The 20,964-nt window shown below is 38.5% G+C and overlaps 1 protein-coding gene across 7 annotated transcripts in view; it reads right to left on the bottom strand.

Moving 5' to 3' along the window:
• Positions 1-20,964, bottom strand: part of EDA (ectodysplasin A) — a 413,821-nt gene that overhangs the window by 206,774 nt on the left and 186,083 nt on the right. The window lies entirely within an intron of this gene.

The raw sequence follows: 20,964 nt of genomic DNA, 5'->3' as shown, positions 1-20,964 counted from the left end.
TACAGTGGTCCCCAATATTTTTGGCACCGGGGACCGGTTTTGTGGAACACAATTTTTCCATGGACTGGGGTGGGGAGATGGTTTCAGGATGATTCAAATGCATTACATTTATGGTGCACTTTATTTCTATTATTATTATTTTGTAATATATAATGAAATAATTATACAACTCACCATAATGTAGAATCAGTGGGAGCCCAGAACTTGTTTTCCTGCAACTAGACAGTCCCATATGGGGGTGATGGGAGACAGTGACAGATCACCAGACATTAGATTCTCATAAGGAGCACGCAACCTAGATCCCTCGTATGTGTGATTTACAATAGGGTTTGCGCTCCTATGAGAATCTAATGCCACTGCTGATCTGATGGGAGGCAGAACTTAGGTGATAATGCAAGTGATGGGGAGCAGCTGTAAATACACATGAAGCTTCCCTTACTCATCCGCCCATCGCTCACCTCCTGATGTGCATCCTGGTTCCTAATAGGCCACAGATTGGTCGATGGTCTGACGGGGGGGACCCCTGATATAGTAGATAGCAGAAATATTTTTCTGTATTCCCAAAGTTAAGAAGCAGAATGACAAGACCGAAATAACCCTGTAGAAAATTTTATACTTTTCTTTAGCTTTAGGTAGGACTACATTTAGCCTTGTCAAGACTAAAAGACAATCATCTAAATTTCCTGTTACTAAGAGTTCTCCTATGTAGGAGATCCCACACACTCCTTTTGTCACAAATTCCTTGCTTTTAAGACACTCATCTTGAAAAGTTTATTTCTATAATTCTATAATTTACTGTAACTTAGGTCCCTTACTATTTATTCAGCTCTCACTGGAGTTATAAAGTAGAATTATTCTGCCTGAAGAAGAAACTATATTGCCTGGGCATAGTGGCTCATTCCTGTAATTCCAGCACTTTGGGAGGTTGAGGTGAGAGGATTGCTTTAGCTCAGGAGTTCGAGACCAGCCTGGACAACATAGTGAGATCTTGCCTCTGCTTAAAAAAGAAAAAAGAAAGAAAGAAATAGCTGGCCATGATGGTATGTGCCTGTAGTCCAGGAACTTGGGAGGCTGAAGTGGGAGAACTACTTGAGCCTGGGTAATAAAGTGAGACCCAGTCACAAAAAAGAAAAGAAAATGAATTTCCTTAGTATTTCTCTAATAATTCTATATCCAAACTCTCCTAAATCTCTCCAAGTTCTCCATGTCCCTCAAGAAAAAATTTGGAGCACTAATCTTGGCACTGGAATAGGAATTTTGAAATTCCTCTTGCTGTTCTCCTCTACTACTGTCCATAGTAACAAGGCTAACGCGTTGATATTTCTTTTGCTCACCTAGAACTTTAGGTACATTATTTATTTTTATTATGAAGATAATACAAACATGTTAAAATTCATGGAACAAACAGCTGAGCCCATATACACATACTGAATTACTTTTATTGTCCATATGTATACATATTTCACCATAGCATACAGACGATATTGTTGCTATGGTTTGAATGTGTCCCCTCTGAATTTCAGATGTTGAAACTTAATGGCCAATGTGATAGTATTAAGAGGTGGGACCTTTAAGAAGTAATTAGGCCATGAAGGCTCTTCCTTTGTGAATGGGATTAAGACATGTAGAAAAGAGGCTTCACACAGTGTTTGGCTCTCTTGACCTGCCTTCTGACATGTGAGGATATAATGTTTCTCCCTGCCAGAGAATGCAGCAACAAGGCACCATTTTGGAAGCAGAGAGAAACCCTCGCCAGACAACTGAACCTGCTGGAGCTTGATCTTGGACTTTCCAGCCTCCATAACTATGAGAAAATAAATTTATGTTCTTTACAAATTATCTAGTACATGGAATTTTGTTATAGCAGGTTGAATGGAGTAAGACAATTTTATTCTATATTTTCCCCTTAACAAAAATATTTGTTTTGCATAATATTCCTGTTATTTATAACTAAAAATATATTGAATTTAATAAAATAATATATATGATCATTTTCTTGTTGTTGGACATTTGAGTTAGTTCTTGTATTCTTTTCAACAACATTTCATTCATTCATTCAACAAGTATATATTGGGCTCATGCCATATGCCAGGCACTGTTCTATATTCTGGAGACACAAAAGTAAACAAAATAAGCAAGAACCTTGCTTTCATTCCAGTGGGGGAAGACTAATAGACAAGAAGTAAGAAAAAATAATTAAACATGATATTTCTATGAAGGAAAAGAACAGAGAAAACAATGGGTTTGGGGGCCTCTTTAGGAGGTAGTGTGTGAGCCATAACCTGAAAGAGGAGTGCTGTCTCTCGCTGGCCATGAATAAGCTTGAGTTTTCCAGGCAGAAGGAAGAGCATGTGCAAAGCCTGAATTAGAAAAAAACTTGGTGAGTTTGAGGAAAAGAAAAGAACAAAAAAGGCCAATGTGGCTGGAGTGCAGTTGAATTCACAGGAGCATAGCACCAGATGAGAGTCTAGAGGCAGGCAGAACCTTATCAGTTGATGGAAAAGAGGTGGGAAATTATTTGAACTGCAGAGAGTAACTACTGAAAAGTTTTAGGCAAGAGAGCAATCAGTAAACACATCAGGTTAAATGTAATCACATCCTCCTTCTTTTTTCATAACACTTGTTAATATACTGCAGCAGAGTTTGGGAAACATCAGTGTACAGAACTGGCCCGTTATAACTCTGAAATCGTTTTGAGGTCTTGACCAATTTGATCACATGTTGCTCCCCAGCCCTAGCTGATAATGCCATTCTTCAACCACTTCACCATCTGGCTGATCACATCTTTTCGATGCCAGAGTTGGCTTCCTCTCCCCAACCTTACCCTCCATCACACACAGGTTTTCATTAGTAGCACACATTTGTGGAATACTGAACAGAGGGAGTTTGACTTAGTCTCTAAAAAGTAAAGGGGATCATACATGGATGGTCATAAAGAGCCTGTAGACAACTGACTATTGAACAGAATGTTTTCAAAAGGAAATAACATATTCCTCTTGTGACAAGGCAGAGGTGTAAGTGCATATTATGGTGTGACAATACTTTTAGACTGAGTAAAGCAAAGATTGTACCATCTTTCTCTCAATTAGTTAGCTAAGCCATGTGACAAAATGTTCATTTAGGATTTCAAAAGATTCCTGGATAAATTGAAGGGAAGAGGCTGGGGATATAGGGTAGGAAGTTACAAGCCCAAGTTATAGATTTTGGAAAAGTTCAACTGTGGGTGTGGGTTAAAAAGATGAAGGAGATAAAGAAACTCATTTTTCTAAGAGGGGAGAATAGATGGTGAATAGAAGCAAAGGGAAATGAGCATGTCTGAAGAGTGGCCTGGTGAATTGAAGCCATTTGGACCTAATCTCTATAAACAAAAGTAACTTTCTTACTGTTTGTTACTATACTATTGAAAATAGCTAAATGGAAATTCAACAATTCGACAAAATTGGGATGGTCTGACTTAAAATATAGGCTGGGATACATCTCATTTAAAATGCTGATTAATTCGGTTCATAAATACACATTTTCTATATCTGCCTATATGGACAGGAGGGGTTTTCAAACATCTACATATGTGCATTTATTTCTTTGTGTGGATATTATCACAAAATTAGACTAACAAAATGCCATTTTGAAGATGAACAAATTTGGATTGGGAAAAACTAAAAACAAATGAGAGTTCTGATAATCTGAAAGTCAGTTTGAAAGGAATAATCACCTAAGGAACAAACATGAGAGATAGGCAGTTTTGAGGGCAAATAAAAGAGATATATTCCTTTTGATCATCCAAAGAAAGTGGTGGTTTATAAGGAACTGATTGTCCACTTTACCATACCCTGTTGAAATGTGCTGTAGCAGGACCCAGAGCTGCATGAATTCCAGATGTTTATTTGTTTTTTATTTATTTACTTTTTTTTGAGATGGAGTCTTGCTCTGTCGCCCAGGCTGGAGTGCAGTGGCGCGATCTCGGCTCACTGCAAGCTCTGCCTCCTGGGTTCATGCCATTCTCCTGCCTCAGCCTCCTGAGTAGCTGGGACTACAGGTGCCTGCCACCACGCCCGGCTAATTTTTTGTATATTTAGTAGAGATAGGGTTTCACCATGTTGGCCAGGATGGTCTTGATCTCTTGACCTCGTGATCCACCCGCCTTGGCCTCCCAAAGTGCTGGGATTACAGGCGTGAGCCACCACGCCCAGCCCAGATGTTTATTTCTTTAAATCCTACATGCACATTTTATCACATGGCATTAGCTAATGTAAAGATCATTTGGTAGTTGATTGCAAAGGCAATATGCTCTTTCAAAGGCAACTAAGCCTAATGCCTAATCTGAGGAGTGTCTAACCACTCAAAGTACAAGGCAGGATCCTCCACTACAGTAGATGAAACAGAGTTCCACTCAGAGGCTATGTGCTTACTGAAAGGGACAGCCTGTTCTTTACCATAAAGTAGACTCATGTTCAGCATGGGAAGATTGTGGCTGCCAAAAGTGAGAGATCCTCTTTACAATGCTGAGACATCGTGGCAGAGAAAAGAAACAGTGATTTCAAAGAGGATCCCCAAAGGAATCCAACATCTTTATAATGTCTGAAATGTATCACCATTGTGAAGCTGTAAAATGGAAAGGTCACCCTAAAGATGGAATGGTAAGATCATATTGGGATCAGTTCTTGAGTCCCCATGTCTCCCTGAGAACTTATTTGAAGAACAATATCTGGAATTCATGCAGCTCTGGGTCCTGCTACAGCACATTTCAACAGGGTATGGTAAAGAGGACAATCAATTCCTCATATGCCACCAATTCCTTTGGATGATCCTTTTGCTTTAAAAGATGTGCATTTCCTGGTGAGGATCTCCATGACTATTCACAAAGGAAGAGACTTTTAACTGTAGGCATTGACTTTCAGTTGGGCTACTTGTCACATAGACAACTCTCTATAGCATGTTACAGAGTGAGTAGAAACAGAGATTTATTCATATGTGTCTTGAAGAATATAAACATGATCTTAACAAAAAAATCATACGCAACAATTATAGAAAACTGTTACAACTTCATTTTTAAATTGTTTTTATGAGCCTTCATTTAACACTGGTTTATGAGTCTCTTAAGCAGTGACAGGTAATTCAGCTGGTCTTTAATACAATGAAAAGTCATCATCTCATAGAACAATTAAAAGAAAAGAATCCAAAATAAAAGCCAGAAGATAGGTTTTGTGGCAGTGGCACAGTGGTTGTGAGGCAGCACCATGGACTGACTGTAGAGATAAAGAAGGGAGAATTGCACTAAGCCACAACTCTGATTGTGGGTTTAACTGTGTAGTCACCTTTACACTTTTCTAGACTTTATTTTTGTAGTTTGCTGTTGAAGTACACCAGACACATTATCAAATTTCCTAAAGATATGCCAGGTTTTACCCTGATGTGATTATTATGCATGGTATGCCTGTATCAAAATATCTCATGCACTCAATAAATATATATGGCTACCATATATCCACAAAAATGAAAAAGAAACAAAAAAATTTTAAAAAAATTAAAGAATTTAAAAAACAGAATAGCTTATTCAGCTAGATTTTGGAGAGTATTCTAAAACAGAATTTTCCAAACTGTGCTCTCCAAAACACTAGTATCTCATAATACACTAAGAGTTAGCCTATCATAAAAGGATTTCTTGGGGGGGCATTTCAAGATGGCCAAATAGGAACAGCTCCGGTCTGCAGCTCCCAGAGTGAGCGAAGCAGAAGATGGGTGATCTCTGCATTTCTAGCTGAGGTAACTGGTTCATCTCATTGAGACTGGTTGGACAGTGGGTGCAGCCCATGGAGGGTAAGCTGAAGCCGGGCATGGCATCGCCTCACCTGGGAAGTGCAAGGGGTTGGAGGATTTCCCTTTCCTAGCCAAGGGAAGCTGTGACAGACTACCTGGAAAAATGGGACACTCCCACCCAAATACTGTGCTTTTCCCAAGGTCTTAGTAACCGGGAGACAAGGAGATTCTCTCCCGTGCCTGGTTCGGTGGGTCCCACATCCACAAAGCCTTGCTCACTGGTAGCGCAGCAGTCTGAGATCCAACTGCGAGGTGGCAGCTTGGCTTGGGGAGGGGCGTCCACCGTTGCTGAGGCTTGAGTAGGTAAACAAAGTGGTCTGGAAGCTTGAACTAGGCGGAGCCCACCACAGCTCAACCAGGCCTACTGCCTCTAGACTCCACCTCTGGGGGAAGGGCATAGCTAAACAAAAGGCAGCAGACAACTTCTGCAGACTTAAACATCCCTGTCTGACAGCTCTGAAGAGAGCAGTGGTTCTCTCAGCATGACGTTTGAGCTCTGAGAACGGACAGACTGCCTCCTCAAGTGGGTCCCTGACCTCTGTATAGCCTAACTGGGAGACACCTCCCAGTAGGTGCTGACAAACACCTCAAAGAGGTGGCTGTCCCTCTGGGATGAAGCTTCCAGAGGAATGATCAGGCAGCAATATTTGCTATTCTGCAATATTTGCTGTTTTGCAGCCTCCACTGGTGATACTCAGGCACACAGGGTCTGGAGTGGACCTCCAGCAAACTCCAACAGACCTGCAGCTGAGGGACCTAACTGTTAGAAGGAAAACTACCAAACAAAGGAATAGCATCAACATCAACAAAAAGGTCATCTACACCAAAACCCCATCTGTAGGTCACCAACATCAAAGACCAAAGGTAGATAAAACCAAAAAGATGGGGAGAAACCAGAGCAGAAAAGCTGAAAATTCTAAAAATCAGAGTGCCTCTTCTCCTCCAAAGGATCGCAGCTCCTCACCAGCAGCAGAACAAAGCTGGATGGAGAATGACTGACGAGTTGACAGAAGTAGGCTTCAGAAGGTCGGTAATAACAAATTTCTCCGAGCTAAAGGAGGATGTTTGAACCCATCCCAAGGAAGCTAAAAACCTTGAAAAAAGATTAGACAAATGGCTAACTAGAATAAACAGTGTAGAGAAGACCTTAAATGACCTGAAGGAACTTAAAACCATGGCATGAGAACTTTGTGACACATGCACAAGCTTCAATAGCCGATTTGATCAAGTGGAAGAAAGGGTATCAGTGATTGAAGATCAAATTAATGAAATAAAGTGAGAAAACAAGGTTAGAGAAAAAAAGACTAAAAAGAAACGAACAAACACTCCAAGAAACATGGGACTATGGGAAAAGACCAAATCTACATTTGATTGGTGTACCTGAAAGTGATGGGAGAAGGGAACCAAGTTGGAAAACACTCTGCAAGATATTATCCAGGAGAACTTCCCCAACCTAGCAAGGCAGGCCAACATTCAAATTCAGGAAATACAGAGAATGCCACAAAGATACTCCTCGAGAAGAGCAACCCCAAGGCACATAATTGTCAGATTCACCAAGGTTGAAATGAAGGAAAAAGTGTTAAAGGGCAGCCAGAGAGAAAGGTCGAGTTACCCACAAAAGGAAGCCCATTAGACTAACAGCTGATCTCTCGGCAGAAACCCTACAAACCAGAAGAGAGTGGGGGCCGATATTTAACATTCTTAAAGAAAAGAATTTTCAACCCAGAATTTCACATCCAGCCAAACTAAGCTTCATAAGTGAAGGAGAAATTAAATCCTTTACAGACAAGTAAATGCTAAGAGATTTTGTCACCACCAGGCCTGCCATACAAGAGCTCCTGAAGGAAGCACTAAACATGGAAAGGAACAAATGGTACCAGCCACTGCAAAAACATGCCAAATTGTAAAGACCATCAATGCTAGGAAGAAACTGCATCAATTAATGAGCAAAATAACCAGCTAACATCATAATGACACGATCAAATTCACACATAACAATATTAACCTTAAATGTACATGGGCTAAATGCCCCAGTTAAAAGACACAGACTGGCAAATTGGATAAAGAGTCAAGACCCATCCGTGTGCTGTATTCAGGAGACACATCTCATGTGCAGAGACACACATAGGCTCAAAATAAAGGGATGGAGGAAGATCCACCAAGCAAATAGAAAGCAAAAAAAAGCAGGGGTTGCAATCCTAGTCTCTAATAAAACAGACTTCAAACCAACAAAGATCAAAAGAGACAAAGGAGGCCATTACATAATGGTAAAGGGATCAATTCAATAAGAAGAGCTAACTATGCTAAATATATATGCACCCAATACAGGAGCACCCAGATTCATAAAGCAAGTCCTTAGAGACCTACAAAGAGACTTAGACTCCCACACAAAAATAATGGGAGACTTTAACACCCCACTGTCAATATTAGACAGATCAATGAGACAGAAGGTTAACAAGGATATCCAGGACTTGAACTCAGCTCTGCAACAAGCAGACCTATTAGACATCTACAGAACTCTCCACCCCAAATCAACAGAATATACATTCTTCTCAGTGCCACATCACACTTATTCCAAAATTGACCACACAATTGGAAGTAAAGCACTCCTCAGCAAATGTAAAAGAACAGAAATCACAACAAACTGTCTCTCAGACCACAGTGCAATCAAATTAGAACTCAGGATTAAGAAACTCACTCAAAACCGCACAACTACATGGAAGCTGAACAACCTGATCCTGAATGACTACTGGGTACATAACGAAATGAAGGCAGAAAAAAAGATGTTCTTTGAAACCAGTGAGAACAAAGAAACAACATACAAGAATCTCTGGGACACATTTAAAGCAGTGTGTAGAGGGAAATTTATAGCACTAAATGTCCACAAGAGAAAGCAGGAAAGATCTAAAATTGACACCCTAACATCACAATTAAAAGAACTAGGGAGGCAAGAGCAAACACATTCAAAAGCTAGCAGAAGGCAAGAAATAACTAAGATCAGAGGAGAACTGAAAGAGACAGGACACAAAAAACCCTTGAAAAAATCAATGAATCCAGGAGATGGTTTTTTGAAAAGATCAACGAGATTGATAGACTGCTACCAAGACTAATAAAGAAGAAAAGAGAGAAGAATCAAACAGACACAATAAAAAATGATAAAGGGGTATCACCACCAAACCCACAAAATACAAACTACCATCAGAGAATACTATAAATACCTCTACACAAAAAAACTAGAAAATCTAGAAGAAATGGACAAATTCACTGTACATTCTGGATATTAGCCCTTTGTCAGATGGGTAGATTGTAAAAATTTTCTCCCATTCTGTAGGTTGCCTGTTCACTCTGATGGTAGCTTCTTTTGCTGTGCAGAAGCTCTTGAGTTTAATTAGATCCCACTTGTCAATTTTGGCTTTGTTGCCATTGCTTTTGGTATTTTAGACATGAAGTCTGCCCATGCCTATGTCCTGAATGGTAATGCCTAGGTTTTCTTCTAGGGTTTTTATGGTTTTAGGTCTAACATTTAAGTCTTTAATCCATCTCGAATTAATTTTTGTATAAGGTGTAAGGAAGGGATCCAGTTTCAGCTTTCTACATATGGCTAGCCAGTTTTCCCAGCACCATTTATTAAATAGGGAATCCTTTCTCCATTTCTTATTTTTGTCACGTCTGTCAAAGATCAGATGGTTGTAGATGTGTGGTATTATTTCTGAGGGCTCTGTTCTGTTCCATTGGTCTATATCTCTGTTTTGGTACCAGTACCATGCTGTTTTGGTTACTGTAGCCTTGTAGTATAATTTGAAGTCAGGTAAAAAGTGGGCGAAGGATATGAACAGACACTTCTCAAAAGAAGACCTTTATGCAGCCCACAGACACATGAAAAAATGCTTATCATCACTGGCCATCAAAGAAATGCAAATCTAAACCACAATGAGATACCATCTCACACCACTTAGACTGGCAATCATTAAAAAGTCAGGAAACAACAGGTGCTGGAGAGGACGTGGAGAAATAGGAACACTTTTACACTGTTGGTGGGATGGTAAACTAGTGCAACCATTATGGAAGACAGTGTGGCAATTCCTCAAGGATCTAGAACTAGAAATACCATTTGACCCAGCAATCTCATTACTGGGTATATAGCCAAAGGATTATAAATCATGCTGTTATGAAGACACATGCACACATATGTTTACTGTGGCACTATTCACAATAGCAAAGACTTGGAACCAACACAAATGTCCATCAATGATAGACTGGATTAAAAAAATGTGGCACATATACACCATGGAATACTATGCAGCCATAAAAAAAGGATGAGTTCATGTCCTTTGTAGGGACATGGACGAAGGTGGAAACCATCATTCTCAGCAAACTATCACAAGGACAGAAAACCAAACATCGCATGTTCTCACTCATAGGTGGGAATTGAACAATGAGAACACTTGGACACAGGGTGGGGAACATCAAACACTGGGGCCTGTCGTGGGGTGGGGGGAGGGGGGTGGGATAGAATTAGGAGATATACCTAATGTAAATGACGAGTTAATGGGTGCAGCATACCAACATGGCACTTGTATACGTATGTAACAAACCTGCACGTTGTGCACATGTACCCTAGAACTTAAAGTATATATATATAAAGAAAGAAATGGATGAATTCCAGGACACATAACCTTCCCAAGACTAAACCAGAAAGAAGTTGAATCTCTGAATAGACCAATAACAGGCTCTGAAATTGAGGCAATAATTAATAGCCCACCAACCAAAAAAATTCCAGGACCAGACAGATTCACAGCCGAATTCTACCAGAGGTACAAAGAGGAGCTGGTACCATTCCTTCTGAAACGATTCCAATCAACAGAAAAAGAGGGAATCCTCCCTAAATCATTTTATGAGGCCAACATCATCCTGATATCAAAGCCTGGCAGAGACACAGCAAAAAAAAAGAGAATTTTAGACCAATATCCCTGATGAACATTGATGCAAAACTACTCAATAATATAATGGCAAACCGAATCCAGCAGCACAGCAAAGAGCTTACCCACCACAATCAAGTCAGCTTCATCCCTGGGATGCAAAGCTGGTTCAACATACACAAATCAATAAACGTAATCCAAACAGAACCAAGAACAAAAAAACCACATGATTATCTCAATAGATGCAGAAAAGGCCTTTGACAAAATTCAATAGCGCTTCATGCTAAAAACTCTCAATAAACTAGGTATTGATGGAACGTATCTGAAAATAATTAGAGCTATTTATGACAAACCCACAGCCAATATCATACCGAATGGGCAAAAACTGGAAGCATTCCCTTTGAAAACCGGCACAAGACAGGGATGCCCTCTCTCACCACTCCTATTCAACATAGTGTTGGAAGTTCTGGCCAGGGCAATCAGGCAGGAGAAAGAAATAAAGGGTATTCAATTAGGAAATGAGAAAGTCAAATTGTCCCTGTTTGCAGATGACATGATTGTATATTTAGGAAACCCCATCATCTCAGCCCAAAATCTCCTTAAACTGATAAGCAACTTCAGCAAAGTCTCAGGATACAAAATCAATGTACAAAAATCACAAGCATTCCTATACACCAATAATAGACAAATAGCCAAATCATGAGTGAACTCCCATTCACAATTGCTTCAAAGAGAATAAAATACCTAGGAATCCAACTTATAAGGGATGTGAAGGACTTCTTCAAGGTGAACTACAAACCACTGCTCAATGAAATAAAAGAGGACACAGACAAATGGAAGAATATTCCATGCTCATGGATAGGAAGAATCAATATTGTGAAAATGGCCATACTGCCCCAAGTAATTTATAGATTTAATGCCATCCCCATCGAGCTACCGATGACTTTCTTCACAGAATTGGAAAAAAACTACTTTAAATTTCATATGGAACCAAATAAGAGCCTGCATTGCCAAGACAATCCTAAGCAAAAAGAACAAAGCTGGAGGCATCATGCTACCTGACTTCAAACAATACAAGGCTACAGTAACCAAAACAGCATGGTACTGGTACCAAAACAGAGATATAGACCAATGGAACAGAACAGAGTCCTCAGAAATAATACCACACATCTACAACCATCTGATCTTTGACAGATGTGACAAAAACAAGCAATGGGGAAAGGATTCCCTATTTAATAAATGGTGCTGGGAAAACTGGCTAGCCATATGTAGAAAGCTGAAACTGGATCCCTTCCTTACACCTTATACAAAAATTAACTTGAGATGGATTAAAGACTTAAATGTTAGACCTAAAACCATAAAAATCCTAGAAGAAAACCTAGGCAATATCATTCAGGACATAGGCATTGGCAAGGACTCCATGACTGAAACACCAAAAGTAATGAAAACAAAAGCCAAAATTGACAAATGGGATCTAATTAAACTCAAGAGCTTCTGCACAGCAAAAGAAACTACCATCAGAGTGAACAGGCAACCTACAGAATGCGAGAAATTTTTTCAGTCTATCCATCTGACAAAGGGCTAATATCCAGAATCTACAAATAACTCAAACAAATTTACAAGGAAAAAAAAAAAAGCTGCAGCAAAAAGTGGGCAAAGGATACGAACAGATACTTCTCAAAAGAAGACATCTATGCAGCCAACAGACACATGAAAAAATGCTCATCATCACTGGTCATTAGAGAAATGCAAATCAAAACCACAATAAGATACCATCTCATGCCAGTTAGAATGGCAATCATTAAAAAGATGCTGGAGAGAATGTGGAGAAACAGGAACTTTTACACTGTTGGTGGGAATGCAAATTAGTTCAACCATTGTGGAAGACACTGTGGCGATTCCTCAGGGATCTAGAACTAGAATTACCATTTGATTCAGCAATCCCATTACTGGGTGTATACCCAAAGGATTATAAATCATGCCAATATAAAGACACATGCACATGTATGTTTATTGTGGCACTATTCACAATAGCAAAGACTTGGAACCAACACAAATGTCCATCAATGATAGACTGGATTAAGAAAATGTGGCACATATACACCATCAAATACTATGCAGTCATAAAAAAAGGATGAGTTCATATCCTTTGCAGGGACATGGATGAAGCTGGAAACCATCATTCTCAGCAAACTATCACAAGGACAGAAATCCAAACACCGCATGTTCTCACTCATAGGTGGGGACTCAACAAGAAGATCACTTGGACACAGGGCGGGGAACATCACACCTGTTGTGGGGTAGGGGGCTGGGGGAGGTATAGCATTAGGAGTAATACCTAATGTAAATGATGAGTTGATGGGTGCAGCAAACCAACATGGCACGTGTATACTTATGTATCAAACCTGCACGTTGTGCACATGTACCCTAGAACTTCAAGTTTAATAATAATAATAATAATAATAATAAAAGGATTTCTCATCAAGTAAGTTTGGAAACAATGGGTAAAATAAAGGTAAACAACAGGTACTTTTACTTCCTTTCATATGTTAATATGTGTAATAAGGATATAAGGGAGAAATATAGTATGTGGTATACCCCAAACTTCTTTGGCTATGGAACCCTCTACTCTCCTCAAGCCAAACTAGTCATATCTTTTGTTACACTAGGGTTCTAACGAATAAAGATTGAGAAAAACTGCTCTACAAACATACTTAAGCATTCAAGGTCTCAGAATATCTTATCAGAGGCTGGCATTTCGGAAACATTCTATTTCACCAATATCTAGTTAGCTACTGAATCATTTCTGCAAGCTTATTTCATATCAAATGCTGTCCTACTCACAATTTCAAGCGTTTCCATGATCCCTAAAAGATACACTGTCAGTTATTATACTACTTATCTTTTAAGTGGTGACTTATGTTATTACACGAGTATTACTTTTCCATAAATTTCTTTTTTTTTAATTTTCAAAGGAAATCTCACGTTGCACCTATGCAAATACTATTTATGGAAGTTTAATATTTTGAGGATTATACAATTTTTTTTTCCTAGTTTCTACCTATACTTGGAGCGTTAAAAGCCACAATAATAACATATACAACGTATGGCTAACTAATTACTTCAGCAGTAGCCAGTATTCTGGCATTTAGAAAAAATAAAAAATTTTGCTGAGCACTGTTTTGTGTGTTTCAAAGGACTAAGAATCCACAGCTTGGATTAGTAGGTGTGGACATGAACAGCTTTTTGTCTTTGGGAAGAACAAGGAGTCATTCTGGCTTTAAAAAATTCAATTAAAATTTTCAGTAAATTTAAGAAGTCATTTATTGATAGAAACCATTTTGTCAACATCAATTTATGGCACATCACACAAGAAAAATATTTTTAAGATAAATAGAAAAAATGCATGGGGAAGAAGCAAGATGAAAACACAGGAAGAAAGAATATAGGGATAAAAGGAGCCGGAAGACTAATGGAAATACTTGCCTGTTATTGTCAGTAAAAAAGCTGATCAAAAAGCCTGCCCAAAGTACATTAGACAATACTGTCAAATATAGAAAATAAGGTAATGGCAAACTATAACACAGGGTCATTGCAAACTAAAATTTTTTCCTTAGAAAGATGTGCTTTTAGGGGATTTATGAAAAGAGAAATGTGGTTTGATGTTAATATAGCACCCACATATAATGAATGAAATTATTTTTAAAAAATCATTAAAGCTAGGTGGAGAAATAAAAGAAACACGACTAGTGAGCACTGAAGTAAGTTAAAGCCAAGCCAAGCAGGTAGTCACCTTCACTAGACCCTGGGAAGAAAAATGCCATAAAGATCACTTTGATAATGGTTTCAGAAGCAGGTGCTACCATAATGTCTCAGGTGATTCCATTTCTGATCCTATCAGTTAAATAATTAAGTTACAGCAAACCACTGGATGAAGCCCAAGTAACCAAGCACTCACATACATCTTTGCAAACAACCATCTGTGATGTTTATCATTTATCCTTAAATACAGCCACAAAATTTTAATTACAACAACATTTTTTTCCATGAAGGCTCCAGTTTCTTGTCTTTACATTTTGGAAAACCTGTCATAATTGAAAGCAGTAACAGAAAAAGGACCACTTTTTGACATATTATAAAAATGGAAAGATTATCAACCTTGGACATCCAAATACCTGATATGAGGTGGTGGGGAAGTGCAAAATGTCTGTGAGCAAGGCTCTTCCAGTCCAAGAATGTCTTTAACATAACAAAAAACCCTAAATGTGGTGTGAGGGTCTTTATCCATTTAACAAATATTTACCATCTTTATGCGTGAACAGCACTGTGTTGGGAACTAGGGATTTACCTATGAACAAGATAGAAAAGGTTCATGACCTCATGGGGCTTACGTCTAAGTGAGGAAAGACGGAAAAAAGCAAACAAGAAAATTACAGAATACAATCATTTCCCTGAAGGAAATAAAGGTGATATGATAGAGAATAATGGGGGATGATGATGAAGGGGCATAAGTGGACTATTTTAAATAGGACAGTCAGGGAATCCCTTTCTGAAATGATGGCATTTGAGATGAGAAATGAATGATAAAAATGGCACTGCTATTAAAAGATCTAGGAGAACATTTTAGGCAAAGAAAACAGAAAGAACTGAAGGGTACAGTAGCTGTCACTTGACAAAATGGTTTAACAATCTAGAAAGGTAAGGAAGATGGTTTCATTGATGGGCTAATGAAAAACATGATATGACAGGAAACCTGACTACTATTCAATGTGTTTCCTATCTTTAATAGAATAACATAACAAAAGGATGTTAGAACTTATTTAGTCTAATCTTCCACACAATATATTCCATACAGACAATCATCATTCTACTGCTTAAGTATTTAAGGCATCTGCTAGAAAGTTTCTTCTTACATTGATCTGAAAGTGGCTTTTTGGCACTCACCCTCGTTGACTTGAGTTCTGCCCTTTCAAAGGGAAGTACTATATTGTCCCTCAATACTCTTCTCTAGGACTGATGTCCTTTGACCACTGTTTGGGGCTTCCAGTTCATCTAGAAGTTATGCTTCCTCCAGACACACTACAGTTAATCAGTAAGTTACTTTAAAATCACACTATCTCTGGACATACCTACAAACTTTTGAAGATAAAAAGTTAGGGCCCCAATTTTCTTTAATTTTTTTAGAGACAGGGTCTCACTTTGTTGCCCAGGCTGGAGGTGGAGTGCTGTGGCATGATCATAGCTCACTGTAACCTTGAACTCCTTGGCTCAAGTCATCCTCCTGCATCTGCCTCCCAAGTAGCTAGGACTACAGGCATGCACCACCATACGTAACTAATTTTAAAATGTGTTTTGTAGAGATGGGGTCTCACTATGTTGCCCAGGCTGGCCTCAAACTCCTGGCCTCAAGCAATCCTCCTGCCTCAGCTTCCTAAGGCACTGAAATTATAGGAGTGAGCCACTGTGCCTGGTCTCCCAATTTTCAGTAAAAAAGTTATGGCACACTCACCAAGTATGTTCAACTGATCAGTTGTACAAGACAAAAAGTTATAGAGATGGATGGCAGTGTGGTGGCACAACATTATGAATGTATTTAGTAACACCAAACTGTACATTTCAAATGCCTAAGATGGTAAATTTTATGTTACACATATTTTATAACAATTTTAAAAAATTGAAAAACATCCAAGAGGCACCCAGAAGAGAATCTGATGCAAATGAGCTAGGCACAAATGCCATGCTACCACATTTTATTAACCACTTGCTGGCATATCAGACTTACATCTGTATTCTTGATCTTTATGCACATTCACACACATACACATCAAGATCTTGGTACTGAAATTTGAACTACTGTTAATTTTGTGTTAATATTAAAGTTAAGCTAATGAAGGTTAATTACAAAATTCATAAATTCAAGTACTTTTAAATTATTATTAGGGAGACTAACCATTTAAGATCAAAGTTGTGAAATCTGAGATATATGGTACTTGAAAATTTTTGAAAATCAAACACTATTGTTGATAGCTACTCACAGCTTTATTTTTTATTTTTTTCTTCAGCTTTTATTGTAAGTTTAGGGGCACATGTGCAGGATGTGCAGGTTTGTTACATAGATAAACATGTGCCATGGTGGTTTGCTGCACAGATCATCCCATAACCCAGGTATTAAGTCCAGAATCCATTAGCTATTCTTCCTGATGCTCTCCCACCCCCCTCATGCCCCCCAGCAGGCCCCAGTGTGTGTTGTTCCACCCATATGTCTATGTGTTCTCATCATAACTCTTCCACTTATAAGAACATGCAATGTTTAGTTTTCTGTTCCTGCGTTAGTTTGCTGAGGATAATGGCTTCCAACTCCATCCATGTCCCTGCAAAGGACATGATCTTGTTACTTTTTATGGCTGCATAGTATTCCATGGTGTATATATACCACATTTTCTTTATCTAGTCTATCAATGATGGGCATTTAGGCTGATTCCATGTCTTAGCTGTTCTGAATAGTGCTGTAAGGAACATACGTGTGCATGTATCTTTATAATAGAATGATTTATATTCCTTTGGGTATATACCCAGTAATGGGATTACTGGGTCAAATGGTATTTCTGCCTCTAGGTCTTTGAAGAATCACCACACTGTCCTCCACAATGGTTGAACTAATTCACACTCCTACTATCAGTGTAAAAGCATTCCCTTCTCTCCACAACCTAGCCAGCATCTGTTATTTTTGACTTTTTGATAATAGCCATTCTGACTGGCATGAGATGATATCTAATTGTGGTTTTGATTTGCATTTCTCTAATGATCAGTGACGCTGAACATTTTTTATGTTTGTTGGCCGCATGTATGTCTTCTTTAGAGAAGTGTCTGTTCATGTCCTTTGACCACCTTTTAATGAGGTTGTTTTTTTCTTGTAAATTTGTTTAAGTTCCTTATAGATGCTGGATATCAGAGCTTTGTCAGATGGATACATTGCAAAACTTTTCTCCCATTCTGTAGGTTATCTGTTTACTCTGTTGGTAGTTTCATTTGCTGTGCAGAAGCTCTTTAGTTTAATTAGATTCCATTTGTCAATTTTTGCTTTTGTTGCAATTGCTTTTGGTGTTTTTGTTATGAAATCTTTACCTGTGCCGATGTCCTGAATGGTACAGCCTAGATTTTCTTCTAGGGATTTATAGTTTTGGGTTTCACATTTAAGTCTTTAATTCATCTTGACTTAATTTTTGTATATGGTGTAACGAAGGGGTCTAGTTTCAAATTTCCACATACGGCTAGACAGAACTCTCAGCACCAATTACTAAATAGGGAGTCATTTTCCCATTGCTAGTTTTTGTCAAGTTTGTCAAAGATCAAATGGTTGTAGGTGTGCAGTATTATTTCTGAGTTCCCTATTCTGTTCCACTGGTCTATGTGTCTGGTCTTGTACCACTACCATGCTGTTTTGGTTACTGTAACCTTGTAGCATGGTTTGAAGTTGGGTAGCATGATGCCTCCATTTTTGTTCATTTTGTTTAGGATTATCTTGGCTATTTGGGCTTTTTTCTAATTCTGTTAAGAATGTCAGTGGTAGTTTAATGAGAATAGCATTGAATCTATAAATTACTTTGGGGCAGCAAGGCCATTTTCAAGATATTGATTCTTCCTATCCATGAGCATGGAATGTTTCTCCATTTGTTTGTGTCCTCTCTCATTTCCTTGAGCAGTGGTTTGTAAGTTCTCCTTGAAGAGGTCCTTCATGTCCCTTGTTAGCCATATTCCTAGGCATTTTATTCCTTTTGTAGCGATTGTGAGTGGGAGTTAATTCATGACTTGGCTCTCTGCTTCCCTGTTGTTGGTGTATAGGAATGCTGGTGATTTTTGCACATTTATTTTATATCCAGAGACATTATTGAAGTTGCTTATCAGCTTAAGCAGCGTTTGGGCTTAGATGATGGGGTTTTCTAGATATATGATCATGTCATCTACAAACAAAGATAATTTGACTTCATCTCTTCCTATTTGAATATCCTTATTTCTTCCTTTATTTCTTTCTCTTGCCTGATCGCCTTGGCCAGTACTTCCAATACTATGGTGGACAGGAGTGGTGAGAGATGGGATCCTTGTCTTGTGCTGGTTTTCAAAGGAAATGCTTCCAGCATTTGCCCATTCAGTATGATACTGGCTGTGGGTTTGTCATATATGGCTCTTATTATTTTGAGGTATGTTCCTTCAACATCTAGTTTATTAAGAGTTTTTAACATCAAGGGACATTGGATTTTATCAAAGGACTTTTCTGCTTCTATTGAGATAATCATGTGGTTTTATTCTTAGTTCTGTCTATGTGATGAATGACACTTATTGATTTGCATATGTTGAACCAACCCTGCATCCCAGGGATAAAGCCAACTTGATTGTGGTGGATTAGCCTTTTGATGTGTTGCTGGATTCAGTTTGCCAATATTTTATTGAGGATTTTTGCATCGACGTTCACTAAGGATATTGGCCTGAAGTTTTCTTTTTCGTTGTTCTATCTCTGCCAGGTTTTGGTATCAGGATGATACTGGCTTCATAAAATGAGTTTGGGAGGAGTCTTTCCTTTCCAATTGTTTAGAATAATTTCAGTAGAAATGGTACCAGCTCTTCTTTGTACGTCTGGTAGAATTCTGCTGTGAATCAATCTGGTCCTGGGCTTTTTTTGGTTGGTAGGCTATTTATTGCTGACCCAATTTCAGAGCTTGTTATTGGTCTGTTCAGGGATTCCATTTCTTCCTGGTTCAGTCTTGGGAAGGTGTATGTGTCCAGAAATTTATCAATTTCTTCCAGATTTTCTAGTTTATGTGCATAGAGGTGTTCATAGTGTTCTTTGATGGTAGTTTGTATTTCTGTGGGGTCACTGGTGATATCCCCCTTATAATTTCTGATTGTGTTTATTTGATTCATCTCATGTTTATTCTTTATTAGTCTAGCTAGCAGTCTATTTCATTAATATTTTCAAAAAAACAGCTCCTGGATTTGTTGAGCTTTCAAAGGGTTTTTCATGTTTCTATCTCCTTTAGTTCAGCTCTGATCTTCGTTATTTCTTGTCTTCTGCTAGGTTTGGGTTTGATTGCTCTTGGTTCTCTAGTTCTTTTAGTTGAGATGTTAGGTTGCTAACTTGAGATCTTTCTGAATTTCTGATGTGGGCATTTAGTGGTATAAATTTCTCTCTTAACACTGCTTTAGCTGCATCCCAGAGAATCAAGTTCACTGTCTCTTTGTTCTCATTAGTTTCAAAGAACTTCTTGATTTCTGCTTTAATTTCATTATTTACCCAAGAGTCATTCAGCAGCAGTTGTTCAATTTCCAGGTGGTTATGTGGTTTTGAGTGAAATTCTTAATCTTGAGTTCTAATTTGATAGTGCTGTGGTCTAAGAGACTGTTATGATTTTAGTTCTTTTGCATTTGCTGAGGAGTGTTTTACTTCCGATTATGTGATCAATTTTAGAGTAAGTACAATGTGGCAATGAGAAGAATGTATATTCTGTTGTTTTGGGGTGGAGAGTTCTGTAGATATCTATCAGGTCCACTTGATCTAGAGCTGACTTTCAGGTCCTGAATATTTTTTTGAAATTTTCTGTCTCAATGACCTGTCTAATATTGTCAGTGGGGTGTCAAAGCCTCCCACTATTATTGTGCAGGAGTCTAAGTCTCTTTGTAGGTCTCTAAGAACTTGTTTTATGAATCTGATTGCTCCTGTATTAGGCACATATACATTTAAGATACCTAAATAGCTCTTCTTGTTGCATTGAACCCTTTACCATTATGTAATGCCCTTGTCTTTTTAAAAATCTTGGTTGGTTTAAAATCTGTTTTGTTAGAAACTAGTATTGCAACCTTTGCTTTTTTCTGTTTTCCATTTGCTTGGTAAATTTTCTTCCATCCATTTATTTTGAGCCTATGTGTGTCTTTGCACATGAGATGGGTCTGTTGAAGACAGCATACTAATGGGTCTTGGCTTTTTATCCAGCTTGCCCTTCTGTATCTTTTAATTGGGGAATTCAGTCCATTTACATTTAAGGTTATTATTGTTATGTGTGAGTTTAATCCTGTCATTATGATGCTAGCTGGTTATTCTGCAGACTTGTTTATGTGGCTGCTTCATAGTGTCACTGGTCTGTGTACTTCAGTGTGTTTTTGTAGTGGCTGGTAGTGGTTTTTCCTTTCCATATTTTGTGCTTCCTTCAGGAGCTCTTGCAAGGTAGGCCTGATG

Source organism: Pongo pygmaeus, chromosome X (assembly GCF_028885625.2).
Source record: "Pongo pygmaeus isolate AG05252 chromosome X, NHGRI_mPonPyg2-v2.0_pri, whole genome shotgun sequence".
Classification (NCBI taxonomy): Eukaryota; Metazoa; Chordata; class Mammalia; order Primates; family Hominidae; genus Pongo; species Pongo pygmaeus.
The sequence above is the reverse complement of the archived record's forward strand: the minus strand, read 5'-3'. Positions and strand labels throughout refer to the sequence as shown.